Below are 7,038 nucleotides of genomic sequence, written 5' to 3' on the forward strand. Positions count from 1 at the left end.
AAAATATTGTTACTTATAAGTTCAAAGAAAAAGTGTGGTGTGAGAAAGATTTAGCGGCTAAAAGAAAATTAAGATATTATAAGGAGGTCATCAACCCCACCCTAGAAGATCAAAAGTATCTCTCTGTTTTAACTAGCTCAAAGAAGAAAATTAATATAGCCAAGATTAGAATGAACTTTCATGAGCTCCATAGTGAAACGGGTCATTGGGAAGTTCCTAAAACAACATGGATGGAAAGGATCTGCCATCTCTATGAGAATATGAACATCAAGGATGAAAATCACTTCCTCTTAGAGTTCCCCGCGTACAACCACGTTAGATCTCAGTTTCATAATCTCTGTTGCAATACTGACCTTCCTAGCCTTTTACAATGTCAAATTTATAGTGAGCTCGGGAGGCTTCTCTCCAAGCCTTTTGAGCATAGGAATAAAATCTTAAATCAAACTAAATAATTCATTTCTTTAGGTCCGATAGACCAAAGTTTGGTGTCAGTGGATGTTAGCCACCACCACCACCATCATCATATATATATATATATTCTTTTTAAGTGTTCCTTTTTATTTTTATTTTTTTTCTGTTAATTTTAATTAAATTTCAATAGATATTTTTAAAAACTTAAGTTTAAGTTGTTTAATTTATAAAATGATAGTGACCATAAAGTTTTTCAGGGTGTTGAATTCATTTATACATTCAAAAATGTATTTTAAACAACCAATAAATTATAATATTGCTTGAAATTATACAATCATATATATATATATATATATATATATATATATATGATATATATATGTTTTGGATTAAGAGTAAGTCAAAATAAGTTAATGATTCAAAATGACGAAACATATAGTAAAAATAAAAGCTTACCCTCACACATCACTAATAATTACACGGAGAGACCCTTGCATCCTAGGCTCACTCCAACCCAATATGGTAGAGATGTTGTAATGTAATGTCTTGTTAAACATTTTGACTTAGTCAAATTACATAAAAATTAAATTAAATTAAAATTAAAACTACCCTAAATCGATCACATCATCTCTTTTTACTCTAAAAAAAGGTTTTCATCTCAAGAGATTTGATCAGTCTCTGTGTGTAGAATTTTGTAGAATTTTTATACAAATCAGCTAGCTCTGATACCATGTAGAAATTTCCCACCTGTAGATCTCCTGATAATGCAATGTACTAAAGAAAAACACTTGATCTACTTATACAAACAATTTAGTGGAAGCTTAATCGAATTGAGCAAGATCAATAAGAACACATATAACCGATAAGAAGGAATCAATTGCACATAACATAGAAGAATTTATCTGGGGAAAGCGCCTACCTAAAACCCCATCTCTGTATTATCATACAAGTGGAAATATAGTCTGGATTACACAAAGCCTTAGCTCGGAAGCTATCCAGCTCTCAGTACAATCCCTCTGTTGCTCATAGATAGTCAAAGGCTTCTCACAAACCTTCTCCTCTGCCCTCCAAGCCTCCTATTTCCTTGTGCAGTTTCCTTGGGGTCCAGTGCTACCACCTGTGTGAATTGGCCTCTTCACACACTCACTAACCTTTGATCTAGTTGCACAAACCTAAAGGAGATAAATCCTCATCATGGATGAGCTTCCTTTATAGGAAAAATATTCATCCAACTAATAATACAATGTCCCTTCTTTGATCTCAACTGGGTCTCTATCTGAACTGACATGCATCAGTTATCCATGAGAGAATACTCAGTTATCTAAAAATTATAGTTGTCACATGCATGCAAGCATCAACAAACTATATCTCATTAATTTAAAAACGTGTTAAATTAATCTAACTGAACTTGACTAAGTTAAACTAAGTCAACTGATCCTCTCAATATAGAATTCATCCTTAGTTCCTCAATCAGTGGAGCAAATCAAGGACACATTCCCCAATTAGTGGAGAAATAATTGCATGTTCTCACAAAGACTTCAAGTTTGCTTTTCCTTAACTAATTAACTCATGGAGAATTAATTAATTAATATTCGAAACTGCTGGTAAGACCAAATTCGAATTTACTTCCTATAGATAGACTAGGGACTGCTATAAATAAGAAGGGACCCATAAATGATATTTTTAGAAGATTCTATTTAGTAGTTTCACCTCTCACCCAAGGTGGCCAAAATGCTCATTGGCCAAACTGCTATTTTTAGACATGCTATATTTAGCACTTTCTAAATTTAGCATTTCTTGTTGCACATTTTTCAACACTCCCTCTCAACAAGAAAGGCTTCCTCTCGGACTCGATCCTGTAACTCTGGAATGTTCTGCATGCAACACATCTACCCGGTCCGCTTGCTCCAACAACTCTTGGAACAAAAACACTCCCAACTAACCACTCTGTTGGGTTAGAAACATACTTTGATGCTGAAGCTCTACTTGTTGTTGACAAGTGCTCCCTCTCTAACATTTGCACTACTACAACATCTCCATGCATCTCGCACCATTGCACACCTCTCTGTGCCACCTAGCACTGTGCAACACACTTGTGCCTCTCGCATTGCTGCAGCCTGCATGCTATGCGCTGTCCTGGGATTCCCTGCTCTGTAGCTCTCTCTGCCGCTCCATTCGCATCTGTATCTACCCAATCAGTCAGTTCCTGCTACTCCACATCGGGGCTCCCATAGCAAGGTCTCGTCCAGGAGATTGGGTACCTCAAGGATCCTGCCCCTCCTCCTTGGGACGATCACTCTATATCACCCCACCTCCTACCTAGAGGTATGGTTGCATGTGATCCCTCAGCCCACCTGGCTCGAAGTTTTCCCCTACTGGAGGTCTTTGCATGAGTATATGTCTCTAGTCGATCTTCTCTCAGCTTCCCCTGTTGTGGCTACTCCACAACCTCCTGAAGCTGCTGCACCAATCGTGGCTCCTCCACAATTGTCTAAGACTTCTTTTGGCTCTGCATGTTGAGAGGTAATTTACTCTCCCTCTCAACCACCAAGTATCTAACCTTTGACTTGCTCCTCAAGGCTTTTCATGCATCTTGTACTTCAAGTGCGTACAGGTTCTTGGCTAGCACACCAATCTGTTTCCACTTCCCCGTTGTCACGAAATTTTCTAGAAAACGAGTTGATTTTAAATCAACGATATCTACCTCATCCGAACTTCGATTAAACCGATTTTTTTTTTTTTTGATTTTGGGTATTTTTTCTCAAGGAATCAAAATATGCTATTTATTTATGAAAACTTTGTATAGAAATTTTCAGATCTACTCTGCAAACTCTTGGCCCAAAACTCAAAACTTTGAAATCTCCTCTCAGTATACTGTTCTCTCCTTGATCACCTGTGCTCTGTTACCATGTAGAATTTTGTAGAATTTTTATACAAATCAACTAGCTCTGATACCATGTAGAACTTTTTCTACGAATCAACTAACTCTGATACCATGTAGAAATTTCCCACCTGTAGATCACCTGGTAATACAATGTACTAAAGCAAAACACTTGATCTACTTCTACAAACAATTTAGCGGAAGCTTAATCTAATTGAACAAGATCAATAAGAACACATATCACTGGTAAGAAGGAATCAATCACACATAACACAGAATAATTTACCCAGGGAAAGTACTTGCCTAAAACCCCATCTATGTTTCATCATACAAGTGGAAATATAGTCCAGATTACACAAAGCCTTAGCTCGGAAGCTATCCGGCTCTCAGTACAATCCCTCTGCTACTCATAGATAGTCAAAGGCTTCTCACAAACCTTCTCCTCTGCCCTCCAAGCCTCCTATTTCCTTGTGCAGTTTCCTTGGGGTCCAGTGCTACCACCTGTGTGAATTGGCCTCTTTACACACTCACTAACCTCTGATCTAACTGCACGAACCTGAAGGAGATAAATCCTCATCATGGATGAGCTTCCTTTATAGGAAAAATATTCATCCAACTGATAGTACAATGTCCCTTCTTTGATATCAACTGGGTCTCTATCTGAACTGACACACATCAGTTATCCATGAGAGAATACCCAGTTATCTGAAAATGATAGTTGTCACATGCATGCAAGCATCAACAAACTATATCTCATTAATTTAACAACTTGTTAAAATAATCTAACTGAACTTGACTAAGTTAAACTAAGTCAACTGATCCTCTCAATATAGAACTCATCCTTAATTCCTCAATCAGTGGACCAAATCAAGGACACATTCCCGAATTAGTGGAGAAATACTTGCATGTTCTCACAAAGACTTCAAGTTTGCTTTTCCTTAACTAACTAACTCATGGAGAATTAATTAATTAATATTCCAAACTATTGGTAAGACCAAATTTGAATTTACTTCCTATAGATAGACCAGGGACTACTACAAATAGGAAAGGACCCATAAATGCTATTTTTAGAATATTCTATTTTTAGCAGTTTCACCTCTCACCCAAGGTGGCTAGACTGCTATTTTTAGACATACTATTTTTAGCACTTTCTAAATTTAGCATTTCTTGTTGCACATTTTTCAACACTGTGCTTGGTAGGTTCAAAGTTAATATGGATCTAAGCTAGTTTAATTTCAACCTTTAAATAGGTTATATTCCACATGAATACCATGAATTAATATCCTGGGTTCTCATACCATGGGTGAAGTTATTTTTATTTTATTTAATCGAGTAAAAATGTTTTCATGTAGTTTTAATTTTATTTTAAGGGTTAAGTGGGACACTACAAGGTTGGAGAGCGCCCTAATAATTGTTGACACCTAATCCGAAACGGATGAGGTGAAGCTGGACAGTCATCTAGAAGATGAACTGATCCGTTTTGTATATGTATAAATAACAATTGTCTAAATGAATAAAATCACCAGTTCTGTCTTGCGCTCATTAATTGCTGGAGTTACCCTGGCCTGACATGGTATCAGAGCACAGGTCCCAGAAATAACTCCTACCTCTGCCAGGTTTCTGCTGCCTCATGAAACCTCTGTCCTGAGCGCCTCTGGAGACTGCGCCCTCAGACCATGAGTAATTGATGTGCGTTTTCTTTACCTGAGCATTGATGCATTCATGTATTCCCTGGAACGCTGCGTTTCTGCTCCATTACCTTGATGCGTTGATGCGTTTATGCGTTTCTCCGTTCCTTGTAATACTGCTCGAAAACCAGATTCGATTTTGTGTGACCAAGGGTTCCCATTGAGTCTGGGCTGCCTCTGAGGCTGACGGGAGTGCTCTCGGCTTCTTCATACGTTCTCGCCCTTGCCTGAAGTGCCTCCGCTGCGTGCGGCCGCGCTTGTTCCCTTTTTCACACAGATCAACCACCTTTGGCTTCGTATCACTCCTTCCCCTCTTTGACTTCGTCGTCCTCGGAGAAGGGTGTCCTGCTAACGATTCTGTCGAACAGATCTCCGCCTGAGCATAACTCCATTACCAAATGAACAAACTCATCGTCCTCATAAGCATGGTGAAGGGCAACCACAGCGGGGTGACCCGCAACATACTGCATGATCTTGCTTTCGTTGTCGAGGCATTCTCTGTCGAATGAATCTTGAAGGACATCTGACTTTGTTATGGTCTTGCAAGCGGCCTGTTGCCCACTTTGCTTGTTCAAGCATCTCCTGATCACCCCGAACCTACCTCTGCCGATCACTTCGTCTTGCAATTGGTAGTTTTGAAGGAGAGCATCCGTCATTTTGACTGGCGTTGTCTGTGTGTTCCTGGTTTTCGAATACAAGATGGGTGGATCAGTAGATAAAGGAGACTAAAGCTTGTAATGGTGACTGCGTTTTTTTATTGAAGACTCTCGGCATCGGTTGACAGCGTTTTCATGGTTCCGCTCCTGCACATCAATGTAATCCGGCCTCACCGCAGCGTTTTCATGGTACAGCGATGATATAATGGATGTGAAAGTGGAACTAGAATTTTTTCATTAGTTCTTTATATCATTTCTTAATTTTTGTAATCTGTGCATCGCTTTTGAGATTGCGGGAATTGAAAACTGATATAGTGAAGTCATATGAGAGCCCTCTTTTTCAAAACAGTGATATATATGAGCGCCCTCTTTTTCAAAACAGTGATATATATGAGCGCCCTCTTTTTCAAAACAGTGGTATATGTTGAGCGCCCTCTTTTTCAAAACAGTGATATATATGAGCGCCCTCTTTTTCAAAACAGTGGTATATGTTGAGCGCCCTCATTTTTTTTCTTAAACATAATATTATGGAAGTGATATAAAGAAATGGTGATGCTCATGATATGCTGATGAAATGTTAGAAGAAAAATAAAATGCATAAGGCTATCATATAAGGATTTTTTTCTCTCAACAGAAGTTTTTGGCAGAGATATTTTTTTTACAGAATGCATTCAATCATTTCTATGGTCGGAATAGTTCTCACTGGCAAGGAGAACTATTCTGAATGGTCCCGGATGGTAAAACACACCCTTATCTACAATGAGCTGTGGAAAGGAGTGTGTGTCGGAGAAGAAGACAAAGACCTTGTGCAGCCCACATCAGACAAAGAACTCGCCATTTGGGAAAACAAGAACAGCAAAGCCTTTGCATTGATCGCAGCATCTGTAAATAAGGAAGTAAGTCGTCATATTTCATCCTATTCCACTGCCTTTGAAGCTTTACAAAAGCTGAAAGAACTCTATGATACACATTCTGCACTTGAAGTTGTTCAGCTCATGATTAAACTCTTCACCCTTGAACTGAAAAATAATGATCCTCTTACTCTTGCATCTGAAATAAAGTCTATAGTGCATGATATTAAATCCACTAAGGTTGAGCTGGATATCTCTCTTATTGCCTTTCTCAAAGCACTCTATCCTACCTACTCTAACTATCTTGAGTCTTTACAAGCAAATGGAAATCTTAAAGATATAACCTTTGACACTCTTGTGAAAAAGTTTGCTGAAAGAGAGAAAGCCTTTGGAAAGAAAACAATCCCTGAATCTTCTGAAGAGACTGTTTGCCTTGCTCATAAAGAAAAGCATCCTGCTCAAGATTCTACAAGAGGAAGAGGTGGACTAAGAGGAAGAGGAAGATACTTCAGAGGCAGGGGGGGCAGACATCCTCAAGCAGAAAAGGCAGA

General features: G+C 38.6%; 1 pseudogene; it reads right to left on the reverse strand.

The window, feature by feature from the left end:
- Window positions 1-5,279: 5,279 nt before the first annotated feature.
- LOC149198202 (calcium-dependent protein kinase 7 pseudogene) lies at window positions 5,280-5,636 on the reverse strand (annotated as a pseudogene).
- Between the last annotated feature and the right edge of the window lie 1,402 nt (window positions 5,637-7,038).

Source organism: Pinus tabuliformis, chromosome 2_2 (genome assembly GCF_031772625.1).
Source record: "Pinus tabuliformis cultivar Carrire ecotype Pingquan chromosome 2_2, CPIR1, whole genome shotgun sequence".
Classification (NCBI taxonomy): Eukaryota; Viridiplantae; Streptophyta; class Pinopsida; order Pinales; family Pinaceae; genus Pinus; species Pinus tabuliformis.